Here is a 17,501-nt window from a genome sequence, read left to right as displayed (position 1 = left end):
GAAGATTTTTAAAGATTTGTTCTACATATTTCTAGAGAGTGGCCCCGAGCCCCGTCATGATTTTAACAATTTAATATCTACACTACCCAAGGATGCTTCCACACACTGTCCTGGCCCAGTGGTTCTTGAAAGTTTTTAAAGATTTGTTTTATATATTTCTATGTAAAACTTTTCCTGCATAATGATTTTGATAATTTTAAATAGTGTTTAAAATACATGTCAACACATTTCTTAGAAATGACAGTTTTGAAGAAAATTTTCGGCCTTTAATGTTCATATGAAATTATTTTTGTTGTCGCCCTTTCCTTTACCCATAGGAAGAAGATAATAACTCTCTCAATGAAAATGAATTTATTGTTAATTCAAAGATGTACACTGTAAGCTGAAGAATCAAATCTTATGTGTGTACAGTCAATTCGTAAGATACATAGTGCGTTAATGAGAATCCCAGACTGTTAAATGTTCTGCGCATTCCTGGAGATAACCAAAGCTGCAGCACTTCTTGCAGACCGAGCAGTCCGTATCAGTTGAAGAGCGGGCCTAGCAAATGCTTCGATTGCACCTCTTCCTGGGTGCTTTGGTACTAAAAAACCATCGCCTGGTGAAAAAAAAAGGTTTCATAATGATTATAAACCAAAAATTTTTACATAGATCCGTAATTAATTTGCCTGATTTTATCACAACCAGCGATATATGAATTTCAAGTCAAAAACTAATTGCAAATAATTCTTTGTCTAAAGCAATAAGATTAATCTAGTTGAGAAAATAAAATATCGCATGTTATCTTAATTTTAATTTTCCTTTTCTTTGCATGGTCATAAGCATTCTGAAACAGATCTGGTTTGTAACATTTCAACTAAGATTTAGTTTCTAAAGAAGCAACATTTTAATGCAATCTCTTCCAAGTTTGTTAATTTTGACCCACACAAAGATATAATTATCACTTTGATGCATATTCCATCAATTATTACTAGCATTTTGGAAAGACTTAAATAGCAGCAAGTAAACTTGCTGGTAATTGCAAAAGAATAAAATGATCGAACTAGAAAAATCTATAAACAAGACAAATTTGTGAACAGGGCATAAAGACGGACCCCCGGAAGTTTCAGAGAGGAATCACATCCGTCCTAGATCCCTACGAGCCTCTAACGTATTGATCAGTAAGATGGAACATTCATCAATTCAATTCAGTTTTAAGATTTCAGTTAAAAAAAACAAAGGCTTAACAATTATGATATCAGCCCAAATACGATCCAATAATAGGTTTTATTATAAATTGCACCCAAAAATTCTTTTTGTAGTTTTTTTTTTTATAATTAGAAACTATAGCTTTTTATTATCTATGTGGTTTTAAAGATGTTATTGAACTTAAATTGGTGAAAATTGGCACGAGTTGGCTGTAGAAATGCTAGAGCTTGCAATATTCACCAATATACTTAGTACATGTAAGTCCGATAACCCTATAGTATTTGCTAACAATGTCATTGTACATGTATGACGACCATTTTTACAACGCACTTTTGAAATATAACGCACTTTGATTTTTTTTTCACAGAACAGTAAATTTGGGACCAAGTTAACGCACTTTGAAAAGAGAATTTTTTTTTTCAAAGTGCGTTAATATCGACATTGACGCATTTTGAAAAAGAACACACGTCTTGTTTATTATACTTGCAAATTTAAAGTATGATATACATGTATAATTATTGGAACCTGTTGGATAATTTTTCGTTGACACTGAAAAAAACATCACTTCAGGATCTGAGATATAGACATTTTAAAGATTTTGTAAAGCTTCTTTACCAGAGTATTTTAATAAAACTTTAAAAAGACAGTTGGCTACTGTTGCTAAGATTTAAATTGCCCTGAGCCTCTCCTCCTTTTTAAGGCTGCTTTTTCCTAAGGAAAGCTTGCATCAATTTTTCATCTACTTACATGTAACTTTGACTCAAAATTATTTAGAGAAAGTATGTCAACATCTTACAAATTATGTAAATACATGTACATGTATTTGAGTAGGAAAGATAAAGAGTTGGGCTGAGGGACCTTCTACCTGTCTTCTCCTCGTTCTCGATGAGGGTAAATAAATTCATAGGTTTTTCAAGAGAAATATGAAAAAAACAATACTGTCTGTTACTTATAATAAATCTAAGTCCAGTTTTTTATTCATGCATTTTTTTCAAAGTGCGTTAAGTGTATCGTTTGTGAAAAAAATGTTGATGTACCCTCTTAACACACTTTGAGAAAAATATTCAAAGTGCGTCGATTTTGTCCCAAATTTAACACTCTTTGAAATATCTTTTCAAAATTTGTTGATTTTGTCCCAATTTTAATGCACTTTCAATTTTTTTGGTGCGTAATTTTTTTTGAAGTGCGTTGCCAGAGACCATGAAATTTCAGAAATGCCGACTTTAAACGAGGTTTTTTAAATACTCGTAACATCAACTTATCTGTCAGTAGCTTGAATGGGTAAAAAATTGATCGTATTCAAAGCATACACTGTACTCTTGAGTATCAAAATGATAGCAAAATATTACACATAAAGGAAAGTTGACGATGGAAAAGTTCAAATAATCCAGTTTATCATACTGTTATTTAGTTGTTAGTTGGCTCTTATATCCTCTATATTCAGTAAAAAAAAATCCACATGAAAGAGATGTGGCAAACTCTGTAGCTTATTGTAGATTACAATTTAACGAATTCTGTATAGTTCCCTAGCTACACACACATATACATTAAGAACATTAATAAACACCAAAAGAATACATTGTAAATTGAATCTTAATCTAATAAGTTTCTGAAACTTTTACTAATAATCTTTAGCTTACCACACGTGCAGAGTAGTCCGACCAACAGCACGGCGACTATTAGAACTTTAACCATTTTGAATCAATGCACCTTACCGTATCATAAGAACAAATTGACTCGCTTTAATTTATATCTCACAGATTTGGAAAACCTAGGTAAAAAAAAAATTGACAAATTGTAAAATTGTGATTTTTTTGGCTGTTTTGCCTGACTTAAAAGTTTCTGGAAATTCCCACACAAAAGCCATCTTTTAAAAAAGATTGATTTATATTTCAACATCTATAGCAGAAAAAAATACAGAAAATAATCTGCATGCTTGAGTTATGTATTTTAGCTCACCTGAGCTGAAAGCTCAAGTGAGCTTTTCTGATCACCCATTGTGATAATAGGAAAATTCTTTAAAAATATTCTTCTCAAGAACCACTTGGCCACAAAACCTGAACATTACATGTAAGCATCCTTGGGTAGTGTAGATTTAAAATTGTTAAAACCATGAACCCCGGGGGTAAGATGGGGCCATAATAGGGAATACAAATTTTACATTGAATTATATACACTGTAGTGAAATTCTTTTAAAATCTTTTTCTCAAGAACCACTGGGCCAGAAAAGCTGTGGAAACATCCTTGAGTAGTGTAGATTCTAAATTCTTGAAATCATGACCCCCGAGGGTAGAGTTGGGCCACAATAGGGAATCCAAGTTTTATAAAGTTCTTGAAATTTCTTCTTCTCAAGAACCACTGGGCCAGAAAAGCTGTAACTTACAAGGAAGTATCCTTGTGATGTGTAGATTCTAAATTGTTCAAATCATGACCCCTGGGGGTAGGGCAGGGCCACAATATGTATTACAAAGGGGGAAATCTGGTAAAGAACAAAGTAATCAGGTGAGCGATGTTGCCCATGGGCCACTTGACTAAAGATGCATTTTCGTTTTTTTTTCTTTCGATTCATTCATTTTTATTTCATTTATTTATTTATTTTTTATTTTGGAAATAATGTCTATCACAATATTTAATCTGTAGTAATTACACGAGTGTCATGTTCTCATGGAATGTATATGTCCAAAAGTAGTTTTCAAGACAATGTTTTCTTGAAATAGTATGATTAGCATTTAGGAGAACTTGAACATTTTTGGATGATAAATGAGCAGGCTTCATTGCATATTTATTATGATAAAACTTACTAACAAATAACAAATAGGGGACAATAACTTTAGTTTTCAAAATTGCAGTAATTTCACTATTTATTTATAGAACATTATATATATAAGCATCAATAAACTTCGCCCCAATGGTATTTCATCACTTCAAAAGAGTACAGAAGGACCCGTTACTTTAGGTAAAGAGTTTTAAGTATGCTTCATATTATGCATTTTCCTTCCAGAAATATTTTTGCTGGAAATTTCTCAATTACGTAAACAAAAACAAATAAATCACATAATTTAACATTGTGCATGCCAAGATGGATTAATTTAATGTCGTAAATGATAAAATATTGGAAATTAATACAAATTAAAGACGCCTTTCAAAAACTTTAAATGAAATAGATTTTATATCTTTTATCGTAATAGGTACGTTAAAAATCTAGGCTTTTTAAGGTAAAAGTTTTACTTTCAAATAAAAAGGACTGAAAATTGAAAAAAAAAATTCCTCTCAAGAACAGGAAAGTACATGTAATGATGCAATTACAGTTCAAAGCATCCCCAAATATTGAGTATTCAAGACTGAAGAAAACTCATTATCTGAAAGTATTGCATTCGCAATATTAGTCCCTTACCGGTATGTGTAATCTGGTTCCCATTTAAAATTAAAAGTGCCCAATTTCACTCAAAAATCATTAAAGCGGAACGAATTTCAAAGTTGAGCTGTACCTTATCAAAATACATTTACATATTTTAAAAAAAATCAGCTCAATATATACAAGCGTTTAAAAAAAAAAGTTGCGAAAACCCGTTTAAAAAAAAGGCGTTTTTCTTTAAAAATCATTGAAGCGGAACAAAATTCGAACTTGATCTGTAACTCACCAGGATATATTAAGGACAGATGACACAAAAAATTCTTTTCTTTGGAGGAGACTAAATATCATGTCACAAGTTTAGAAAAGTGGATAATGCTTAGATTTTTTTCTCCTAAGAACTGGAAAATGAAATAGACTTTGAAAATATTAGTACATGTAATACCGGTATTTCAATATAATTACAAATACAAATGTATGGATAAAACACACTCTGTGCAGGTTTACAGATGAAAACAAGTTTCAGAATATGTTACTTTGGTGCTAAAAGTGTACATGCAATTTAATCTTTATAAAAATATATTAATCCAGGTGAATTTTATTAAGAAAAGCAAAATGGTGAAAATAAGTCTATGTGTTATTGCTGATTTTTTGTCATTTTGTATTTCCTTATAAAATTCACCTGGTTTGGTATATTTTTCAAAAGTTTATATATCACTTTTAGCACCAAGATAACATATTCTGAAATTTGTTTTAAGCAAAGAAAAAAACTGAAAGCAAATCAACAAAATAAAAACAATGATTGTAGGGTCAATGTTTTCTCAGGGAGAGGATGTCCAAAGTCATTTTTTTATTTGCTTCAGTATACAGTCTTATTCAAGGAACAGTTTGAAGCAAATTCCAAGGAGGGATCCAATCTCCCTAGCCACTTCCTGTTCCTGAAATTACAATCGATCTTGGGACTCCAAAATAATAGATTTTTTTTCCATTTGACTATATACATATTTTGTTTCTTGTGTTTATATTATGTCTGTCTGTTCCACTGAAGCTTTAACCTTGCCCATAAGTTTTAAGTGGGATGGGCTGTACACATGGCTTCCGCATTTCATAGGTTAATTCCTTGTGACAAGACCTTTTATTTGGGTACCACCAATTTTCACCTCTTGATCTCTTGACCTTGGATTTTTACCCATTTTTACAAGAAGACTACCAAACTTTAAACTTATATTTTGATCAGTAGGGCTTTCATGCTTAAGATGTGTATTCATTGTGAACTTTCAACGGGTATAAATATGTTTGACCTTGACCATAGAGTTTGACCCACTTTAAAAAAAAAATTAACCTTGGCAATTTACTTTTGTACAGGAAGTATTAGGGATGTCTTATTTCACACGTGTATTCCTTGTGACAAGACTTTCTTTTGATAACAACAATTTTAACCCTTTGACCTTTCAGTTTGACATACATTTTAGAATCTTCAACCGTCACCATAGGCTGCCCTACGGGGACATCAATGTTTCACAAACACATCCTGTCTTTGTTATCTTTAAGTGGTGGTGTCTCCAGATGAGGGAAAAATCCCGAGAAAGATGTTTTCACAATAAACAAACAAATTACTAAAAAATATAAAACATGAACATGTTAGTCATATCTCTTATTCTCTCTTGAATCAGAAATGATGATATAAATATTTTTAAAATAATCAGATTTATCCCTAAAAGATAAATACAGTTATTGAGAAGGCCGTTTATGGCTTTGTTTTTTTTTGAGATTATAAATAGCTACAAAGTGCAAACCGTTTTCCGGATAAAAGTTCTACAATAATACTTGAGCTTTGATTTTGTGCTTGGTCTTTTCAAAAAACCTTGATTTTGCTGAACTGTTTTCAAGGTCCCCCAGCTATGATATGGTTTGTCTGATATTTGTGACATGTTCACCAGTTTTTTTATGAACATGCCAGTTGCATGTTGCTGATGTTTGACATGCCAGTTGCATGTTATCTGTGAATGTAATTTGTAATAAAAGCCATGACAGTTCCGCCAATACAGTAAATTTTTGTTGTTCTTCAAATTCTATCAGCTAGAATAATGTTTTTTTCATTAGAAAATTTCAAAGGCTTTGATTATCAACCTTTATTGAATAGTTCTTGTTAGTATTAGGCATTTCGAAATAATCATTATAAGAGTTAAAAAGGTTGGGCATCTTAAAATTGACTAAGTTCTGTGGTTGAATTAGCTATAAAAGTTTACTAGCTTTATTTTGCTACTCAAAAAACCTTGATTAACTGTTTTCAATCATACTGTTTTCTGACATGTTCAATTTTTTTTAACAATGGATACATGTCATACAATTTCAGCTTCTCAGAAAAAGATTTTCAAATAATGTAACCATGGTTACCCTTTCAATATACTTGTGAATCATATGTTTTTAGCTCATTTGAGCTTTTCTTGTTTCCTTATCACATTACGTCTGTAGTCCATCTGTTTGTCTGGAAAATTTTTACATTTTTAACTTCTTCTCTAGAACCACTTTTAACCAATTCAATTGATTTTTCTGCCCCCGTAATCAAAGATTCGGGGCATATAGTTTACTAGTCTTGTCCGACCCCCCGTCTTGTTTGTTTATCTGTCAGTTTGTCCGCAAAAACATTAACCTTGCCCATGATTTTTGAGTGGATGGAGTTATTACTTTTATACTTCACATTTGTATTCCTTCTTACAAGACTTTTCTTGGGGGTGAATTACAGTACATGCTCTTCATAGAGAACTGTTCCAAACAAAAGAATAATAAACAAGCATTCTGAGGGTATTGCATGCATAAGTAATACATTTCTACCAGGATCCCCATTTCATTTTAGGATGTCATTTACAAGAACCTCTATATGTAAAAATGCCCCCAAAAAACAATTTAATATTTATAAAAAATCAAATTTGATCTATAATTTGTCACTATAAAGCTATCCAGCAAGTTTCAAATCAGTAATTAACATGGCAAACTCGTTTGGAACATTAATTTAATGCAACACGAACCCGATCGTGAACCCAATTATATAAAAAATTAAAAATGCCATTATTCGGTCAAAATTCAATGAAGCGAAACCAAATGCAAGTTTGATCTTTAACTCATCAAGGTGGAGTCACATACTAAAAATCAGCTCAATATCTGCAAGCGTTTAGAAAAAAGTGCGGACAACCCTGAGAAATTCAAAAGGTCGTTATTCCGTCAAAAATCATTGAAGCGGTACCAAATGCAAACTTGGTCTAACTTATCAAGAGACACTTGCAAACCAAAATTCAGATAATATCTGCAAGCGTTTAGAAAAAAGTGCAGAAAACCAAGTGGGATTGAGGGACAGACAGACGGACGGACAGACGCAGAGGAAACCTATAGTCGCCGGTAGGGGACTAATAAGACTTGATAAAAACAAAACTTTTATTGTAAACATCAGGTTAGAATGACACATCAGAACAATGACGTCAACATAAGAATACATCATAAAAGACTGTCACAAAGGTAGGAAACAATTCTGTTGTCCAGAAAACACTTGGATCTAAAATAAATTTGAGAAGCATTGAAACAGCTTAGTCTGCAAAGATGGCGATATTTGGAAATAAAACAAAGGAAAATTTCTTAGTTCAAGTCTGTTGAGCATTTAGTCCAAAACGAATACCCGAATAATATTGACTTCAGTGGTAAGATTTAAGAACTTTTCACAACATGCAGTGCCTTTTTACGCAGATAACTACATGTAAAAAAAATATACAAGAGGCCCAATGGCCTTATAGGTCACCTGAGTATCATGTACAACTTTCTAAACATTGAATTTGGTTCGTATTTTAAACCAGAGGACACGGTATTCACAATTTTGAAAGAGACACCATTAGTAATTATAACTACGTGTATATACTTAGCATGCTGACTTTGGTTACTTAATACGGTACCCAGAAATAGATCTGAGGAACAAAGAAAAAATGCACTTCCACTATTAAACCAGCAGTGCCACACTCCACAGGAAACACTGACCCTGGGACCACATATTTCACAAGTTTTGAAAACGCATCTTCACTCATCATGAATGGTTAATTAATACCAAAGAGCATATGATTTCAAAGCATTAATTCATTTTTAAAATATGTAACATCCCCACGTTCCCTTTAACCAGGGGCCATGGAATTAATCATTTTGGAAGAGGCACCTTTCTTCATCATAAACATATACTTATATTGGCTTTTTGATTTACAATATTCATGTAGTGGTAATAAGAATATGTTTCCTGATAGCTGGCATATTACCGAAGAGCAAAGCAAAAGATTTTCAAAGAAATCATGCATTTTCACTATATAATCACAAAAGTATCCCGCCCTAACACCAGAACCCTAGCTCCAGGGTTCATGAAATTCACGAATTTGGAAGAGGCATCCTTACTCATCGCAACTATGTACATAGTTCATTGGTTTAAAACCCAGGAGCAGGATAGAAGATTTTTAAAGAACAAATGCATTTTCACTATAAAATAATCAAAGCCCCGCCCTAACACCAGAACCCCTGCCATAGGGGCCATGAAATGCACAATTTTGGAAGAGGCACCCTTCCACATTATACATGTTACTATGTATGTAGTTCATTTGGTATTATACCGGGAGCAGAGAAAAAGATTTTTGAAGAAATAATAATGTTCACCTTTCATTCAACAGATCCAAACCCTAGCACCAGATCCCCTGACCTTGGGGCCTTAATTCACAATTTTGGTATAGGGCTCAATGCTTTTTACAATCATGCCAACAGTTAGACTCCTCTTTGTCCAGGCTTTGACTGCTATATATATATGTATAATATTATATGATATATATATATATAGTATATATATATATATATATATATTAAATGTTAACGCACGACGGACGACAACGAAAAAAAAAACAGATAGCAATAGATCACCTGAATGACTCAGGTGATATATAAATATATATATATAAAAATATATATATATATATATATATATATATTTTTTCCCATTTATATTATATATATATATATATATATATACAAATCGTTATCTTCCTTTATGGAAAAGAAACTAGTGACTAACGTGGATTTTTTTTTGATTCCGACAAGAAAAATGTTGAAGGTAAGACATGGTAATGTAAATATATAAACTCGAGATTTTTTTGATTTCCATATATTACTACATTATGTATATTATTAAGCATTTACAATTACTTATACGTACATGCACATCTTTTTTTTTTATTATCAGTGCAAAAAAAAAAAGATTTATTATATTCTCGTTCCTATTCATTAAAGCATTAAGGTTGGATTCTTCTCACACAAAACTTTGTTTCTTGTATTTAAAAAGTAATGAAATTTTCTCAGAACCAAGAAGACAATTTTACTAAGTAATGGTATTAGTTTTGACCGTATCATATTTTAGAGACAAGGTCAGTTCAAGGTCATTACCTTTTCCCTGGTCATTAATAATAAAAATAACTGCCTCCAATCACGAGATAGGGTCTTCTATTTCAAAAGATTAAATGTTTTTCTTTTTGAATAAAAAGATATTACCATATAGGATCTATAAGATGATATTACCGAGTTGACACAAATAGTTTAACAATAATGGATTTGGTTAATCCGAATTTTCTCTGTTTTTCTTAATTTTGTTTAGGATATTTAAGTTATTTTTATATGCGCCCTATATTTAAAATTTTCTTAATTTTTACATATGGTAATTCAGTCATACAGAGATACAAAATGACAGAAAAATAAAAAGTTTTGACCGTTTAGTAAGAGAGTAAAAACACTTTCTATGGATTTTTGACTCATATCAGTACTTAGAGTTGAAGCTTTTAAAAGCAAACATAACTGTAGATTGTTTGGAAATTCACATTTATTTGATGCATGTAGATATTAAAACTTTAGTTCCTTATTATCAATTTAGCTAACATTTGAAAATTACCTCTAATCTTTAATTGATTGTGTAAAAATTATAATTAAATTCGTAGTTCTATAATAATTTTGAGAAGCAGAAAAGAAAATATTTTCATACGCCACCATTCCGCAAAAAATATAGTTCCTGCTAGTTATCGAACACAATTTATCATTTTTATTTAAAGTTGTACAATTGTGAAGAGGGAACAAAAATGTGGTTTTTTAAATCTCTTTCACCTAAATATATAAGACATATTGAATATTTCATCTACTCAGAATCCAGAGAAGAATCCTACCTTAAGGTCAGTCACTCGTCAAATTTCTTAAATCAAGGATTTTTTTGGAAGTATATTTGGATAAGTACTCATATAGTATGACTCAAAATCGCAGAGAAAATAGGGGGTCAGTGTGCATCTTACTGATCTATGGTACAATTAAGTTGACCTTTTTGCACTTAAATTTTAACTCTTTGATTTATTACTTTATCTCTAATTTTATTTTATCAGATGTTACTACGTTAATAAATTTAATCTTATTCTACATAAAATTGTTTGAATAATAATTATCATTGAACAAATCTTGCAAATTAATGCGAGTTTATTATTGTGTGACCTTTTTGCACTAAAAAATAACATATTTTGGGTATTAAAAAACTAAATAGGCAAAGAAATATTTTCTTGTATCAAGCTTTTTAGGAGTTAAGTGCTGATCAGTCACAAGTATTGAGTAGTTTAAAATAATGAAAGAAAAAGTTGGGGTCAGTGATGTTAATTTTGAAATATTGGTCAAAATATGTGATTTTGGGGCAAAAAATGGTGTAAATTTTATCTTGACTTCTTTAATATAAATTCATTTGTTGGCAAGGTTTGTTGAGGGAAGGTGTAAAACTTGCTCTTAAAATATAAATTAAGACCTATATTAAATATTCCTGCAATATCATAACGGAAAATGTTCTCCGAGTAAAAGTATGTGAGGCTAAAGTTTCAAGACATTAAAGTTAATAAATGTGCAGATTTGCAGAAATTTCTGCTGAATATCCTTCCACCACAAGAAATAGTCCCTCATAAATCTTGCTTCTATGTAGATTTTTAAGCAGTTTTTTTATGAATGTTAAAAAATTAACATTGTTGAATATAAATATTTTATAAAAATTGAATTTTAATAAATATTTTTTAAGTAAGAGGTTCTGCGTGAACTTTTCTAAAAAGCTGACGAGTGACATACCTTAAAGAAAAACATAATTACAGAAAAAGCTGTCACCATCCACAGCAGAATTTATTGCATATATTTGAAAATATGCAATTTCAAATTACAAGGTACTCCAATCCTCAGGTTCTGAAAATCAGGCATTTAGTAATTACAAAAATGTCTCTAAATTCTTTAGGTAATGTGTTTTTATCAACGATTCTTCTTAAAACTTCATCTTTAAAGTTAATCATATAATATAGGGAAAAGGAAAACTAGTAAATCTCAAATAAATTTCAGGAAATGCGAATAAAAACACCTACTATGCATCTTCCAATTCAAATTTAATCAACAAACACATTTAGAAATAAAAAAAAAAACATAGGTATCCAGGCTTTCGAAGGAATTGCACAGTTTTTATACATCTAAGGTAGGTTATGTTCTTCTATTTACTTCGATCATTTTACAATAGATAGTGAATAAGACTTTTCTATCATCATTCTTAAAACGACTCCATTAATCACTTGCAATTTCATATCATGTTAAAAACATTGGTGTCTATGGTTTGATTAAAATGAACCTCAATTTCTTTAAATATGTAATTTTATGAGGTAAAAATTTCGACTTTTTTAAAGACCTTTCTGAGAACTTCAGAGAATCTTGAAGCACATTGAGACGTATAAAATGGAAAATGTTGCATGAAAAGATTTAATTTTCAAGCTTCATTTTGAGACTCTTTGAATCAAATTATAAATTAAAGAGTTATCCTTCCCGTTGGAGTACCTTAACCTTCTCCACGTAAAGAAAGAGACGCAGCTCTTTACTATAACAACCAGCCTATTTCCCGAAAATTGAAGAAAAAAAATGGCATAATATATAGGGGACCCAAGAGGTTCATTTGCACTGGCTACTTTGAATCCAGAGTTTCTTAAATTTTGTGGCACGTGTGACACATGGTTACATGTATCACATAGGACTATAGTTAATGCTGAGTTTGTGGCACAAAACTATAGCTTTGTTCAGATGCTTCCATCATTAGCATTATACATTCAGTTTATGTCGAAGAGGGTCGGGAATATTTGCAGGCATTAATATTACATCTTACACTTTAATTTGTAAAATCTTAACTTTATTCTGTAAAAATTACGCTTAAATTTGTTCTTAAATACATTATTGTTAAAATGATAACTAAAACTGTAAAATATAAAAATAAATTGTGTTTTTGTGTAAAATTTACAGATTAATTTGTAAATTTTAAAGATTATATTTAAATGTATTTTTTACAGATGAAAATGTGGAAAATTAAAATTTAGCAAGTATTCAAGTGGCACTAATGGACTTTTGCAAGGAATGCTGACTTTTACAGTGGACGGCGGCTGGGACAATGTACGGAAGCTCTTCTACGATATAAATATTTAGTTAACCATTTAATATTTTAAACGAAAATAACGGTTTAGTTCAATGCACAAATGAGTTGCCCTTGAAGAAAACGACAACCACCCTACATTTAATTTAACTCCCGGCCTTCACATGCAAGTGCCCAAAAACATACCTATGACCACTAGAAATGTTTTCTTATCTTTAATCAATTCTGAGCCCCAGTATACAACATAATTATGTTTAAATGTCAGAGTAAGCCGTCAACTGTAAAGTCAGTGCTTCTAGCAAAGGTCCAATATGCTCCCAATAGAAGGATGAACAAAAAATGGTACAGTTGCTGGTTGTATACACCCATAGGAAGAAAGTAACTCTTTCAATGAAAATGAATTTATTGTTAATTCAAAGATGTAAGCATAAAAATCAAATCTTATGTGTACTGTCCATTTGTAGAATGTATATCTATCATACATAGTGCTTAAAGTTAATCCTAGACTGCTTCTGCGCAGTCCAGAAGACAACTAATGTTGCAACACTTTTTCGAAATTGGGCAGTCGCTATCTGATGTACAGCGGGCCAGGCAAATGCTTCGACTGGACCTCGCTCCACGTGCTCGATCGAATGGACATCTTCCTGGGTGGTTGGGTATTATAAAACCATCTGCTGATGTGAAAAAGTATAAGTACATGCAGATTATTTTTTTACATAGATCTCTATACTACAGGGTCTATTTTATCAAAACCAGCAATTTTTTTTTCTATCACAAACCAACTTGAAATAAAACTTTGGACTTCTTGTCATTGAAGAAATAAAATTCCACAGGGATCAAGTGCATATCAGTTAGATAGGGCATTTTGTACATGAATTCAATTTAAAAACAAAAACCTAAAAACTGGTTTTAAAGGACTTTATTCGGGAATAACCAATATTTGCCCCCCGAATCAAACTTTGACGGAGAAATATTTAATTTTATTCTTAAACAGGGGGATATATATGCTGACTTCAAAGCACTGAATATTTTTATAAGCAATGACGTAATATGTTTGAAATGACGTCACGAAAATGACGTAAATTTAAAATTTCAATGATTTCTACAGAAAACTATATATACGAGGGGCGTTCAATAAATAATGTCATCAGTGCTCGGGAAGAACCAAAAAAGCGTTTTTCTATGATTTTGTCTTAATGATTTAGCTAAGATATTCTCTTTTAGTTAAAACACATGTCCGTAACATTTTTATTCAATTTCTGATTGTTTATAGAACATAGTTTTGAGTATGACCCTTCGTATACTGGAAAATGGTAGATCATATGATTTGATGTACTTATTTTTTTCTTTCTGAAAGGTGTTTTCCTAAGTTTGGGAAATGAAACAAGTCAAAGATTGAAAGATCTGGCGAATATTGTTGATGTGACAAAACAGTAACTTTCTGTTTACCCCAAAACTCGTTTACTTTTCATGGCCTGTGGGTTTGGACGATATCAGGAAGAAATTAAATGTAGTGGATTCCTTATTCTGTTTCCTTCCTCTCATAAACCTTTCACTTTTTTGACAAATATTTTGCTTACTAGATTCCTCCAGAAATTGAACTGCCTCCCTATATATGAATTTGAACAACAATACCGCTAATATTTAAGAAAATAACGTATAAAACTGTTTTTGTGTTCTTAAAAATTTTTGCTCTTCTTAGGCCTTTGCAGTTTTGTCAAGTGTGTGTGTGTGTCTAAATTTGTTGTTGAGGGTTTAACTCAAAATGGATTCAAGTTTCATGATCTGTTTGAATTTCAGAAAAACGTGGATAAGAACAATTTTTGATTTTTTAAACATAATTGTTTAGATTTTCTACACGCTCTTGTTTTCACTCAATTTTTAAAATATAGGGTGACCTTTGAGTATCAAACTTTTTTACAATCAAATGTTTCTTTAAAACCGTGTGAACTACCCCCGAAATGATGTCTATCAAATTTGGTATGTAACTTAAAATCAATAAAACATAATCAGTGTTAATTTGTTGAATTATCGCTAATATACATTGGTTGTTGTATGTACTTGTTGCCAAGGACGGTACCCATTTTTGATGCCCATTATATAATTTTTGTTAATTGAAATCAACCTATTCATGCGTGTCTGAAACAGACATAAATTGCTGTAAATTTCACATATATCAGTTAATAGATTTTTGGGAAATTAACAAGTTTTACAGCAGTTTTAATGATGCGTTTAATTTTACTTTAGTTTACTGATTCTTGACCATTCATTTTTAATGCAGTGTCTCGAGTAGCCTTTGTTTTCCAGCTTCCCACAATGACATTATGCGATGAAAAGTGGTCAAATAAACTGTTATCAATTCATTTACGATTTGATAATTAGAGAAAGTCAAGCTTGATGTCATATAATTTCTATGTCGTATGTCATCGAGCTGATGACATTATTTATTGAACGCCCCTCGTATTACGTCAATATTTTGAATAAAAGTCACTGAGCGCAGGTCTGGTCAGGCTCAAAATTTTGATATAATCAAAATGCACTCTTCTGGTTGCACTGTCCGTAAGTTTAGACCTCGAAAGACTGGTCACAGAAAGAATATGGTTGCAGAGAATTTATTTGACGGAGTTTCAGACGAAAATACAAGAGGATGTGACAGACCTAGAAAAATTCAAGATGGCGCCGTTGGGGACCTTGTTTATTATTAGGTATGTGTATATTTTTTTTTATTAAAAGAAAAATAAGTAACGTCAGGTGCCTGTGGGAAAATCCAAGCATGAAATGGGTGTAGCACACGCTGTGACATATCGTATATAACATAAAATTCTATAAAATCCCCTAAATATCAATTTAATAAAAGAAATGAATTTTACCAAAAGAATAAAATATAAATTGAATTTGAATTGTATCATTTTATGAAATTTCTGCTGCAGATGATCTTACCACATGTGCTGAGTAATCCTAGCAAGAACACGGCTATTAGAACGTTAACCATTTTGAATCCATGCACCTCACCTTGTCATAACATAAGAACAGATAAGTTCGCTTTATGTCTCATAGATTTGGAAAAACCTTGGTGGTTAATTTGACAAATGGTACAATTGAAATTTCTTTTTTCCTGCTGTTTTATTGACCTGTGAGTTTCTAGAAATTCCGACTCAAAGGCCATCTCTTACAAAAATTAATTAATATTTTTTTTTATCATTTTTAGCAGAATAAAAAAAAATCTGCATGAGTATTAAATGAAGTTACTTTTCTAAAGATGAAATTTACGGATTTTTTCATTTACAAGTATTTTTATTTTTATTTTTTAATTTAATTTTAATTTAATTTTATAAACAATGTCTTTCACAAAAATACTCTGTAGTAATTGCAAGGGTGTCATCATGTACATAGAAAACAGAGAAGTGTATGTCCAAAGTTTTTTTTTTTCAATATTTTCATGAAATATCATGATTATAGCATTTAGGAGAAATTCAACGTTTCTGGATTCTACTGAGAAGTCTTCATTGAATACTTTTTATAGGCCTTTAAACTGATTTTTCAAGTTGCACATAATGGTAAAAACATTGCATAGATAGATTTATAGGTACATGAAATTAAAAAAAAAGATGATAACATATGGATACTTTTAATCACATCATTAAAAATTTAATCATTTATGATTGACTTTTCCTATGTTTTGTTTTAAGGACGGGTAACTCAGGTGTGAAAAATGACCAACTTAGTACCGATTTATGAGTTATCGTTTAGAGGAATGACATATAGGCTGCTTCAGCATTGGTATTGTTATGTACACAAAAGGGTCCCTTACATTGTATTGTACACAAAAGTGTTGACCAAGAGAAAGAAAATGCCTTCACTCTACCTGAAATAACAGGGTCAAAAGAATGAGGAACAGACTATATTCAATATTTTTAACTCTCTTTGACGATTATTATGAAGAAGAAATTTTCATGTCATGTTTTTGTGTTCGCGCTTTTTCGCTTCCTATATAAATATATATATTTTTACAAGTAAATGCAACAATTGATCATCTTATTTGTGTTACTAAGCACGAAGGGGAACGACAGAGCATAAAAATTTAAGTAGGTTAGAACTAAGAAGGAGGGTAGATTTCACTTTTTATTTTAATTAAAACTTTTAATTATATGTAGTTAAACGGTGTCCGCAACCATACAGTAAATAAGTTTAACATTGCTAAATTTTAAAACCACTGGATTCTACTGAGAGCAAAGAAACACTTGGGAAATGCTAAAAACTGCCTTGCGTGTAAACAGTTAGATACCCCAAGCCTGCTCTAAACATGTTTCAGCAGTGAGTTATCGTTCATAAAACCGACCCCTAGCGGCAGTTGAAAGGCCTACTTTTTAAGATAAAACGGACTGACAATAAACAGTTTCGAGAAATAACTTTTTTTTCTTTTAAAATTGAAGTAATTTCACTATTTATTTACAGCGCATTATAAGGACCAATGAACTTGCC

At 31.3% G+C, this 17,501-nt stretch overlaps 2 long non-coding RNA genes across 2 annotated transcripts; both read right to left on the bottom strand.

The window, feature by feature from the left end:
- Window positions 1-336: 336 nt before the first annotated feature.
- LOC134240199 (uncharacterized) lies at window positions 337-2,914 on the bottom strand. The gene is made up of 2 exons (XR_009986387.1): window positions 2,829-2,914; window positions 337-598 (listed from the first exon to the last, which is right to left on the bottom strand). It is a non-coding gene; the product is annotated as an uncharacterized LOC134240199 (long non-coding RNA).
- Window positions 2,915-13,404: 10,490 nt separating this feature from the next.
- Window positions 13,405-16,044, bottom strand: LOC134240200 (uncharacterized). Its single transcript, XR_009986388.1, has 2 exons — window positions 15,960-16,044; window positions 13,405-13,690 (listed from the first exon to the last, which is right to left on the bottom strand). It is a non-coding gene; the product is annotated as an uncharacterized LOC134240200 (long non-coding RNA).
- Window positions 16,045-17,501: the final 1,457 nt, after the last annotated feature.

Source organism: Saccostrea cucullata, unplaced genomic scaffold (assembly GCF_032062105.1).
Source record: "Saccostrea cucullata isolate Sc308-1 unplaced genomic scaffold, CSIRO_AGI_Scuc_v1 ctg74, whole genome shotgun sequence".
NCBI lineage: Eukaryota > Metazoa > Mollusca > Bivalvia > Ostreida > Ostreidae > Saccostrea > Saccostrea cuccullata.
This window is presented reverse-complemented; position numbering and strand designations above follow the sequence as displayed.